This window comes from Petaurus breviceps, unplaced genomic scaffold, assembly GCF_028583685.1.
Source record: "Petaurus breviceps papuanus isolate PSGF00001 unplaced genomic scaffold, PetGlider_PUasm1.0 140, whole genome shotgun sequence".
Taxonomy (NCBI): domain Eukaryota; kingdom Metazoa; phylum Chordata; class Mammalia; order Diprotodontia; family Petauridae; genus Petaurus; species Petaurus breviceps.
Window position 1 is genome coordinate 14,359,764 of NW_027185698.1, and position 8,864 is coordinate 14,368,627.

Here is an 8,864-nt window from a genome sequence, read left to right on the forward strand (position 1 = left end):
AAACACGATACTCAGTTTTGCTGAGTAGGTGATTCTTGGTTTTAATCCCAGCTCCTCTGCCCTCCGGAATATCCTATTCCAGGCCCTTCGATCCCTCAGTGCAGAAGCTGCCAGATCCTGTGTTATCCTGATTGTCTTTCCACAATATTCAAATTGTTTCTTCCTGGCTGCTCGTGATATTCTCTCCTTGATCTGGGAATTCCGGAACCTGGCTATAATATTCCTAGGAGTTTTCTTTTGGGGATCTTTTTCAGGAGGTGATGGGTGGATTCTTTCAACCTCTATTTTGCCTTCTGGTTCTAGAACATCAGGGCAATTTTCCTTGAGAATTTCTTGGAGGATGATTTCTAGGTTCTTACTTTGATCATGGCTTTCAGGTAGTCCAATACTTTTTAAATTATCTCTCCTGGATCTATTTTCTAGGTCAGTGGTTTTTCTCACGAGATCTTTCACATTGCCTTCTATTCTTTCACTTGTTTGGATCTGTTTAACAGCATCTTGATTTCTCTTAAATTCACCAGCTTCCCTTTGCTCCAATCTAAATCCAATGGAAAGATTCAACTCATTGAGCACTTGAGATTCTTTTTCCATCCAGCAAATTCAGCTTTTTAAGGCATTCCTCTCCTCATTGCCTCCTTTAGCCTCTTTTGCCAATTGAGTTAGTCTGTTTTTTAAGGTATGATTTTCCCCAATCAAGCCGTCAACTCTCAGTTCTTAATTTTCTTGCATTGTTCTCATTTCTCTTCCCAATTTTTCCTCCACTTCTCTTATCTGCTTCTTAAGGTACTCTATGGCCTGTAACCAGCTCGTATTTTCCTTTGAAGCTTTTGGTGCAGGACTTCTGACTTTACTGTCTTCCTCTTGTTCCATGCTTTGCTCCTTTTTGTCCCCAAAATAGGAGTGTAATGTTGGAATCTTCTATTTGCTTTGTTTCCTTTATCTGGTCATGTTGCCCCTCAGTCACTTGACCCCTGGGCTTTTTGCCACAGTAGGACTGTGCCAGCAGACAGGGGAGCTTTCTTATTTTTTTTTCAGCTGCCAGAGGTATTAGTTAGGTGCTCTCTCTGAGGCCTCCACATGCTCTGGCAAGCTGGTCATGAACTCTAGGACCTCCACCCTAGACTGCAATCCAGATCCAAGCAGGTTAAAGCAAGAGCGATAACCCCTGAGACTGGTCTCTTTGTCCCCCTACATTCTGCAGGCCAGGAGTTGAAGCTGCCACGTGGAGCTGGCTGTGTCAGGTGTCTCAGTGGCTTCTCACCCTGGGGGCAGAAGCCAAAGCACTCCTGACTACTGGTCCCAAAGTGCACACTGCACTGACCTCTCACTTTTCCCCAAGCATCTTTGTGTTGATAAATCTTGAAATGTCCACAGCTCCTGGTGATCTGGAGTCCCTCCAGCCAGTGGCTGGTCAGGCTCACCCTGGGGCTAAAACCTCTGGCTCACACCTGTGCTCGGCTCCCAGAGAGCTGTGCTGGCTGATTCCTGCCAGCCTGCCAGGGTGTCCTCAGTGGGAGGTTAGCTTCTCTCTGTCATTTGGTGGCTTCTGCAGCTCCAAAGTTTGTTCAGAGTCCCCTTTTTACATGGATTGGGGAAGGTGGAAGCTGGAGCCAGGTGGAGGCCCTGCTTCTATTCTCGAGTTTCAATTATTTCTTGAAAATCCTCTGTAGGTAAGCAACTAGAAATGGTAAATGACTATGACCTCTTTCATTTCTCTTTTATCCACAGTTGCTATACTTCACATATTTATAAATTAGGAGAATAATAACAATGGTGGCTACTACCTTTACAAAAATGGAAAGAAAGATAAATTTATCACAGTAAAGAAATAAAGGGAGAAGATAGGTCTCAGAGTGGATAGAGAACCAGGCCTGAAGTTAAAGAAGACTCTTCTTCCTCAGTTCTAATATGGTCTCAGACATTTACTAGTTGTGTGACCCTGGGCAAGTCACTTGAGCCTATTTGCCTCAGTTCCTCATCTATAAAATGAGCTTCAGAAGAAAGTGGCAAATGGCTCTAGTATTTCTGCCAAGAAAAACCTCAGAGTCACAAAGAGTCAGACATTACTGAAATGATTAAACACACACACACATATACACACACACAATCACAGCAGTATTCATTGTGCAAACAATAAAGTTCAAGTTTGATCCTTCACCATGGCATGGAGGTGACCCTATGTTTTGAAGGGTAGGTCACTGGACCACAAGTTCAGAATAATCCTAGTATGTTAGAAAGAAGTGGAACATAGTTTTGGCAAATTCTTGTAACTTTCTTGTGAGAAATAAAGAATAGAGTAGAAAATAGAACAACTGAATGTCTTTAAAACTCATGGAATGGTTAGACTCAAAGAGTACTCATTAATGTTTCATTGGCAAATTGGCAAAGGGACTTCATCAGAATGTCCCAGAGACCTATGCTGAATAAGTATTATTTAATAGTATCATCAATGACTGAGATAAAAGCATGGATGACATGTTCATTGTATTTTTCGATTATGTAATTAGAAGACTTAACTAGGATCCTGGGTGAAAGAAACAGGGGAATCTAAAAAGATCTTGACAGGTTAGAGCATTGAGATTAATCTAATGAGATGAAATTTATTAGGATTAAACATAAAAACCTTATACTTGGGTTCAAACAATCAACCTCACAAATACACAATGAGGGATTGTGGTTTAGACTAGAGTTAGACTTAAAAAGACATAGGGTTTTTAATAAACTCAGGTTCAATTCTAGTAATATTCTTTGATTCAACTAGAACCAAAATTTGGAATGGATCAACATTAGTTTATCTATAGGAGTATATATTTTCTTTTTCATGCATGGTAACCCTTAAAAACCATCCATTAAATATTAAGTTTTTGATCTTCATTGATGGAGGAAATTGACAATATTACAGTGCTTCAAAACATCACTAGATCTTGATTCTGTAAATGTAGGAATTAAACAAAATGAAAGCAAAATTACCATCTAATCTGGTAAGACTCCTGTCCATGTCCTCCCATAAAAACACCTAAAGGATCCTAACATGATGGAGATATTTAAATAACTCTTTTAATGTTATCTGGATAGCAGTGTAATAATAAGGCTATCAACCTGGTATCAACCCATCCTGAATAAATCAGAAGTTTTTAAGAATAGCGAAGATACGTATTCTCAATTAGTTTTTCTGATTCCAAGAGTCAGCATAATGTCTTTCACATGATGCTTTGGCACTCTTAGAAAAGAAGTGATGGATATATGCAGAAAGCAATGACAAAACCCAAATCAAAATCAGTGGTGTTGATGAGCTGGGGACAAATGGTTGATGTTGAGTCCTTTCCTCTCCGGTTCTTGGGTCTGGTGTTTTTATAGTATATCCACAAACTCCATTCTCTCCCTTCCAATACTCTCAGCCATATATTTCACCCTTTGGATTTTTTAAACATTTTTGTGGATTTTTAAAGGAGATACTCTCATAAAAATGTCTGGGGAACCCCAGAATGGCTATTCTACAATAAATATATTGATCAAAATCTAATTCAAGTTATAATAACTAAAACTGTAAAAGGCATATTAAAGATGCCCTGGTGCATACACTTCCTTTTATTGATTTAATCATTGCCTTAATGGAATATTAGCTCTTTAGTTTCTATTTACTTATCAAGCGTATTATTAGACACATTTTATTGACTGTATTTTCAAGTGCCTGGCTCAGTAGCAATACTTTAAAGAGGCACCTGACCAGTTTGGGATAAAATAGAAGAAGAAAGTTACAGATTTACTAGAGGATCCTGAGACAACCATATGAAAGTAGGTAATTCATTTTCTATCATTCATCATTCATCCATTCATTGTTGTCCTTTATACTCAAAGAAGACCAAAATGGCATCACAATGCTTTGGTAAAAGTATACTGTGACTGACTGTGGCTGATCAGACTGAAATGAGCTTTAAAGGCTCAAATAGGCCATTTGAACATTTGAGGTGGAGATGTGTCTAAATCTGAACATCTAATAGTAAAATGTTATGGGTGGTGTCTTTTTACTCAAGCATAAACTGGATTTAAGTGAGGTAGCTCACTCTTTCAGTCATCAGAATCTAGTGGCAAGACAAAAGTCAGTGGTATGGCCCAGGATGCAATAGATGATTTTAGCATCTTTGTTGACTGTGGTCATGGGCTATTGGAACAAATTATTCACATCCACCTCTTAATTCACCAATAAATTTGAGGCTCATCAGTTACCCTCAACCAGTTTAGCCTGTCTGCTAAGATGGTTTTACTGGGGATGTGAATGATGCACATACTTCAGCCTCTTGGAGCTACAGGTAAGAGTTCAATGACAGGTAGACACCAAAGGTGGATAGACAACTCTGAAAAGAGCTGGACAACTCTCATACCAAAGGTATTCCTCCCTGAATATACCACACACTCATATACCAGTATTCATTATGTTAAGTGTTCAAAGGAGCAATGTACTTAGAGCAGCTAAGGAAGTTAGTTGTCATTAAGTCTGACAATTTCTCTCTCAACACAGGAGTCATATATCTTACAGATAACACATTACTTTTACATTTTTCTTCCTTCTTTTGTTCCTTTATTCTTTCCTTCCTTCCTTATTTCATCTGAATATCTTAGAGCAGCATAATACTGAGTAGAAAGAACTAGAATTAGGCTTATAGGATACCTTGACTCAAGATTTAATTTTTCTCATAAGTTTTGTGACTCTGGACCAGTAACAAACTCTCTATGCTTCAATTTCCTTATCTGTGATATGTTATTAATGATACCTACTCTACCTTCCTCAAGACTTGACTTGAAAATAAAATGCAATAATGTATGTGAGAAATGTATTATAAGTTGTTATGAAAGTGTAAGATATTATAATTATATATATATATATATACATATGTAATCTAGGTATCTATAGACACATACATATATTTATAGGTATAACCCTAGATATATCTATCTGTATACATAGAGAGATAGACAATTACTCTAAGTGTGTGTGTGAATCAATCAATGAACATTTAAAAAACACATGCTATGTGCCATGAATAGTGCTAAGTACTAGACATAAAAAAGAGGCAACAGACATCCTAGCCCTCAAAGAGTTTATGATCAAATGGGGGATTCAAAATGTCAACAAATATATACAGAGCAAACTATGCAAATGATAAATGGGAAATAATTGGCAGAGGGAAGGCAATAGAATTAAAGAGAGCTGAGGAAGGCTTCCTATAGAAGGTGGGATTTTTGTTGAAGGGAAGTTTAGTTTAAAGGAAACTAGGGAAGTCAGTTTGTGAAACAGAGTGAAGGAGAGAGAGCATTCCAGGCATGGTGGGTGGAAAGTCAGAGTGAATGCCCAGAGCTGAGAGATTGAGTATCGTATTCACAGAAAAGTGTCACTGCATCAAAGAGTTCAAGTCATGGAGCAAGATAGAAGAAGACAAAAGACAGGAGGAGGCCAGGTCTAGGACAACTTCAAATGCCAAACAGAGCATTTTGTAATTGCTCCTGGAGGCGATAGAAAGCTAATGGAGTTTAATGGAGGGGTTGGGGGAGGCAGGATAACATGCTCAGACCTACATTTTAGGAAAATCACTCTGATGCTGAATGGAGGATGCATGAGAGTGGGGACAGACTCGAAATAAGCAGACCCACCAGCAAGCTATTGGAATAATCAAAGCATGAGATGATGAAGGGTTGTGTGTTATGGACCGATGTGAGAAGTATATTCTATGTGTCTGTTTACTTAATACAAAGCCTTCACTATATGTATCACCACAAAAATCTACAAACATTTACAAAATATATTGGCTAAGAAACAAATGAGGTGTGAAAAAGTCCCAGCTGTATCTCATTGGATGGTTAAATATTGAACAAGCTATCCCTAAAGATCCATAACAAATACAAATCCTTTTGTTTTGATTGCTGCAAATATTTTGTCTCAGTTCTAAATTCATCATCTATTAATGTACTGCAAATAAATAAAATTAATCCAAATATAGTGAGAATGCTAGCGTATTTGGAACCACACAGAAAACCCTTCTGAATTTAAAACAAGATATTAACATAACAATGTCAAGAAAGTCATATTGAAAATGACATTTATCAGGGAAATAGTTTACCCTAATTATGGTTTTTCCCAGCCTTAAAATATTATCAGCTCTCTTAAATAGAATAAAATATGGTTTCTAAATAAAGAAGTAATAAGAACAAAATATCATGTTAATTATTTGATTAAATATAGTAGGTATCAAGTTATATGACTTCATTGAAAAACATATTAAACAACTTCTTCATTAGCAGATTTTTTTTTCCTCCAGCGTGGTCAAAATGTCATTTGGACTGGATAAGTGTAAAATTCTGAGTTATAACAAGGAGTGATAGATATTAAAGACTTCAATCTTGAAATCAGAGATCTTACTAAACCAGTAGATTAAAGCTATATCTACAAATACCTGGGTCTTTACTAGGCAAGGTTCACTGAGCTTAATGCTATCAAAGAGAAAGTTGTGTCCGAATACATAAAAGAATTTACTGATATTCTAAAAATGAAACTGATGGGGAGGTGGGCATTTTTTTTTCAAATTGAGAAATTTATTTAAATCAAATAGGTGCCTCATTGTCTCTAATGGTTTGGGGCCTCTTGGTAGTAAAGCGTGGCTTATGCTGGCAACGCAGAACAGCGCAGAGGGAACTTGATTTTGGAGTCGAGAAACTCCTTGACTGCGGACCGGCAGCATTTGCTGGCAGGAATTTCTTCCACTTTCATGATCCGGATGGAGTGGGCCCGGGCACGGTGACGGGCTCCCATATCTCGGTAGTACTGAGTGATGGCACCAGCAGTGGTCAGGTCCCTGTACTCCCTGTACATGTGGGTCCCACTCCTGGAATCGTAATGCAGCCAGATGCCAAAGTTCTTCACTCTAAGAGGGGACTTTTCAAAGACCTGTCCGCAGTATACGATCTCTCCAGTAGACTTCTTCATCTTTTCCAGCTGGGAAACGAAGTACCAGAACCGGGACTTTGCTATGACATGATTAGGAGCAAAGATCTGCATTCGATAAAGAGGCAGCACCGGGCTCTTGGGAGTGGGCAGGCAGCGCCCAACTACCTTATACTCTCTCAGGATGCCTGAAGCCTTCATGGTGGTGCCGCCTCACGCCCTGCCAACCCGCAAAAGGAAGTAATGCTCTGGCGTGGGGCGTCTCATCAGCCTTAAGCTACAGGAAATCCTCGGAGGTGGACATTTTTAAAGTACTATCACCTATATAATGTAAGCCTTTATTTTTACCTCCTAAACAATAAAATGGACCACGACAGACTTAGGAAACATAAAAAAAAAAAAAAACCCATAGACTATTTACAAAACATAGACACTATCTGAACTATGACAATTAAAGAAATATTAGCACTTTGACACATTTAAAATGTGGAAAATGGTTAATAAACATTCTTAATTCACTTTATAAACATTAAATAATCAGAAATGTTTTAGGGATCAGCAAACATCAATTCATTGATCATTAAAAGCTAATAATATACACATGGCTACTGTATTTATAGAATGTAAAAGGTATATATATATTTAGATAGAGTCTATGAAGAAACTAAGATCTAAGAAAGGAATCAAAAGGCCTTCTATGGGTGATATCCACATGAACACAGCAAACTATATGTCAAAAAAAAGAAAAATACAAGAATTGAATGATTCATGAAGATTTGTTTGGGAAACAAAAAGTGTTATGACAGCAAATCAGGATAAACTCATTGTCACCAGCAATTACAGAAGGAGTATACTTAAAAATCCTGCACTTGGTAATCAATGTAAACTCTTCAAGGAAATGATAGATAGTGTACAACAAATCATGGAAAATTGTAAAAACTTAGTACCTAACGAATACTTAGTTAGACATGACCTTATGAATAGAAATATAAACTTTTAATCGGTTGATAGGTGACAAAACACCATACTACAAACACAGATCTCAAAATACCATGAAGAATTCTTCTAACAAACTATGCTGAAACTGGGTCATTATAATAGACCAATTGTCCACAATCATGTAGATGTAACATTGATTAAAATAAACTTAAGAAAAAAGATTTTAATAAATAGTATCATACTTTCTGGATTACATGGAACAAAAATCAAAGTATAAAGACCTGATAAAGGAGATAAACTATGTGAGAATAGTCCGAGGTACAAATCATCCCTGTTCTCCTGCTACTGTAACAAAATGTTTTCATTGAGCTTATACAAGATGATCTTATATCCTGATCCTTAGATTCCACTACAAACTGTAGTTATTTTATCTACACATGCAACAGAATACTAATTATAAAGGAATAATAGCAGTATGGTTATTTGAACCAATATAATTTCTATGTGACTGCAAAGGAAGAAGAGAAAAAAAATTGAAACTTGCCACCATCACAACAATGTCAAAAATAATTGTGATAAAACATGGCATCTATCAAGGAGATAGTTCAAGCTCGTTATGATTCTACCTACCCTTACACTAATTATTATATCCTTCCTAAATAGGACTGAGTAAGATTTCTAAGCTAAAGATGTAGTCAGACCAAAACATTTTATAAATCACTTCATAAACACTGAAGACAAGAGTTACATAGCTCCACTAAATCATACTATTAATTAAATTAAACATGTTATTCATTTAATAGAAACAATCTCAATAATATCAAATGAAGGAAAGGGAATCAGAATTTACAGAGTGACTACTATGTGCCAGCTAAGTAGGTTTTTTTTTTAAAAATATTTTCTCATTTGATCTGTAAAACAACCATGTGAGATAACTGCTATTATTTTGACCATTATTTAGTTGAGGAAAACAGAATTCAACGGACCT

General features: G+C 37.0%; 1 pseudogene; it reads right to left on the reverse strand.

The window, feature by feature from the left end:
- Window positions 1-6,655: 6,655 nt before the first annotated feature.
- On the reverse strand, window positions 6,656-7,210 carry LOC138150359 (large ribosomal subunit protein eL20 pseudogene; annotated as a pseudogene).
- Between the last annotated feature and the right edge of the window lie 1,654 nt (window positions 7,211-8,864).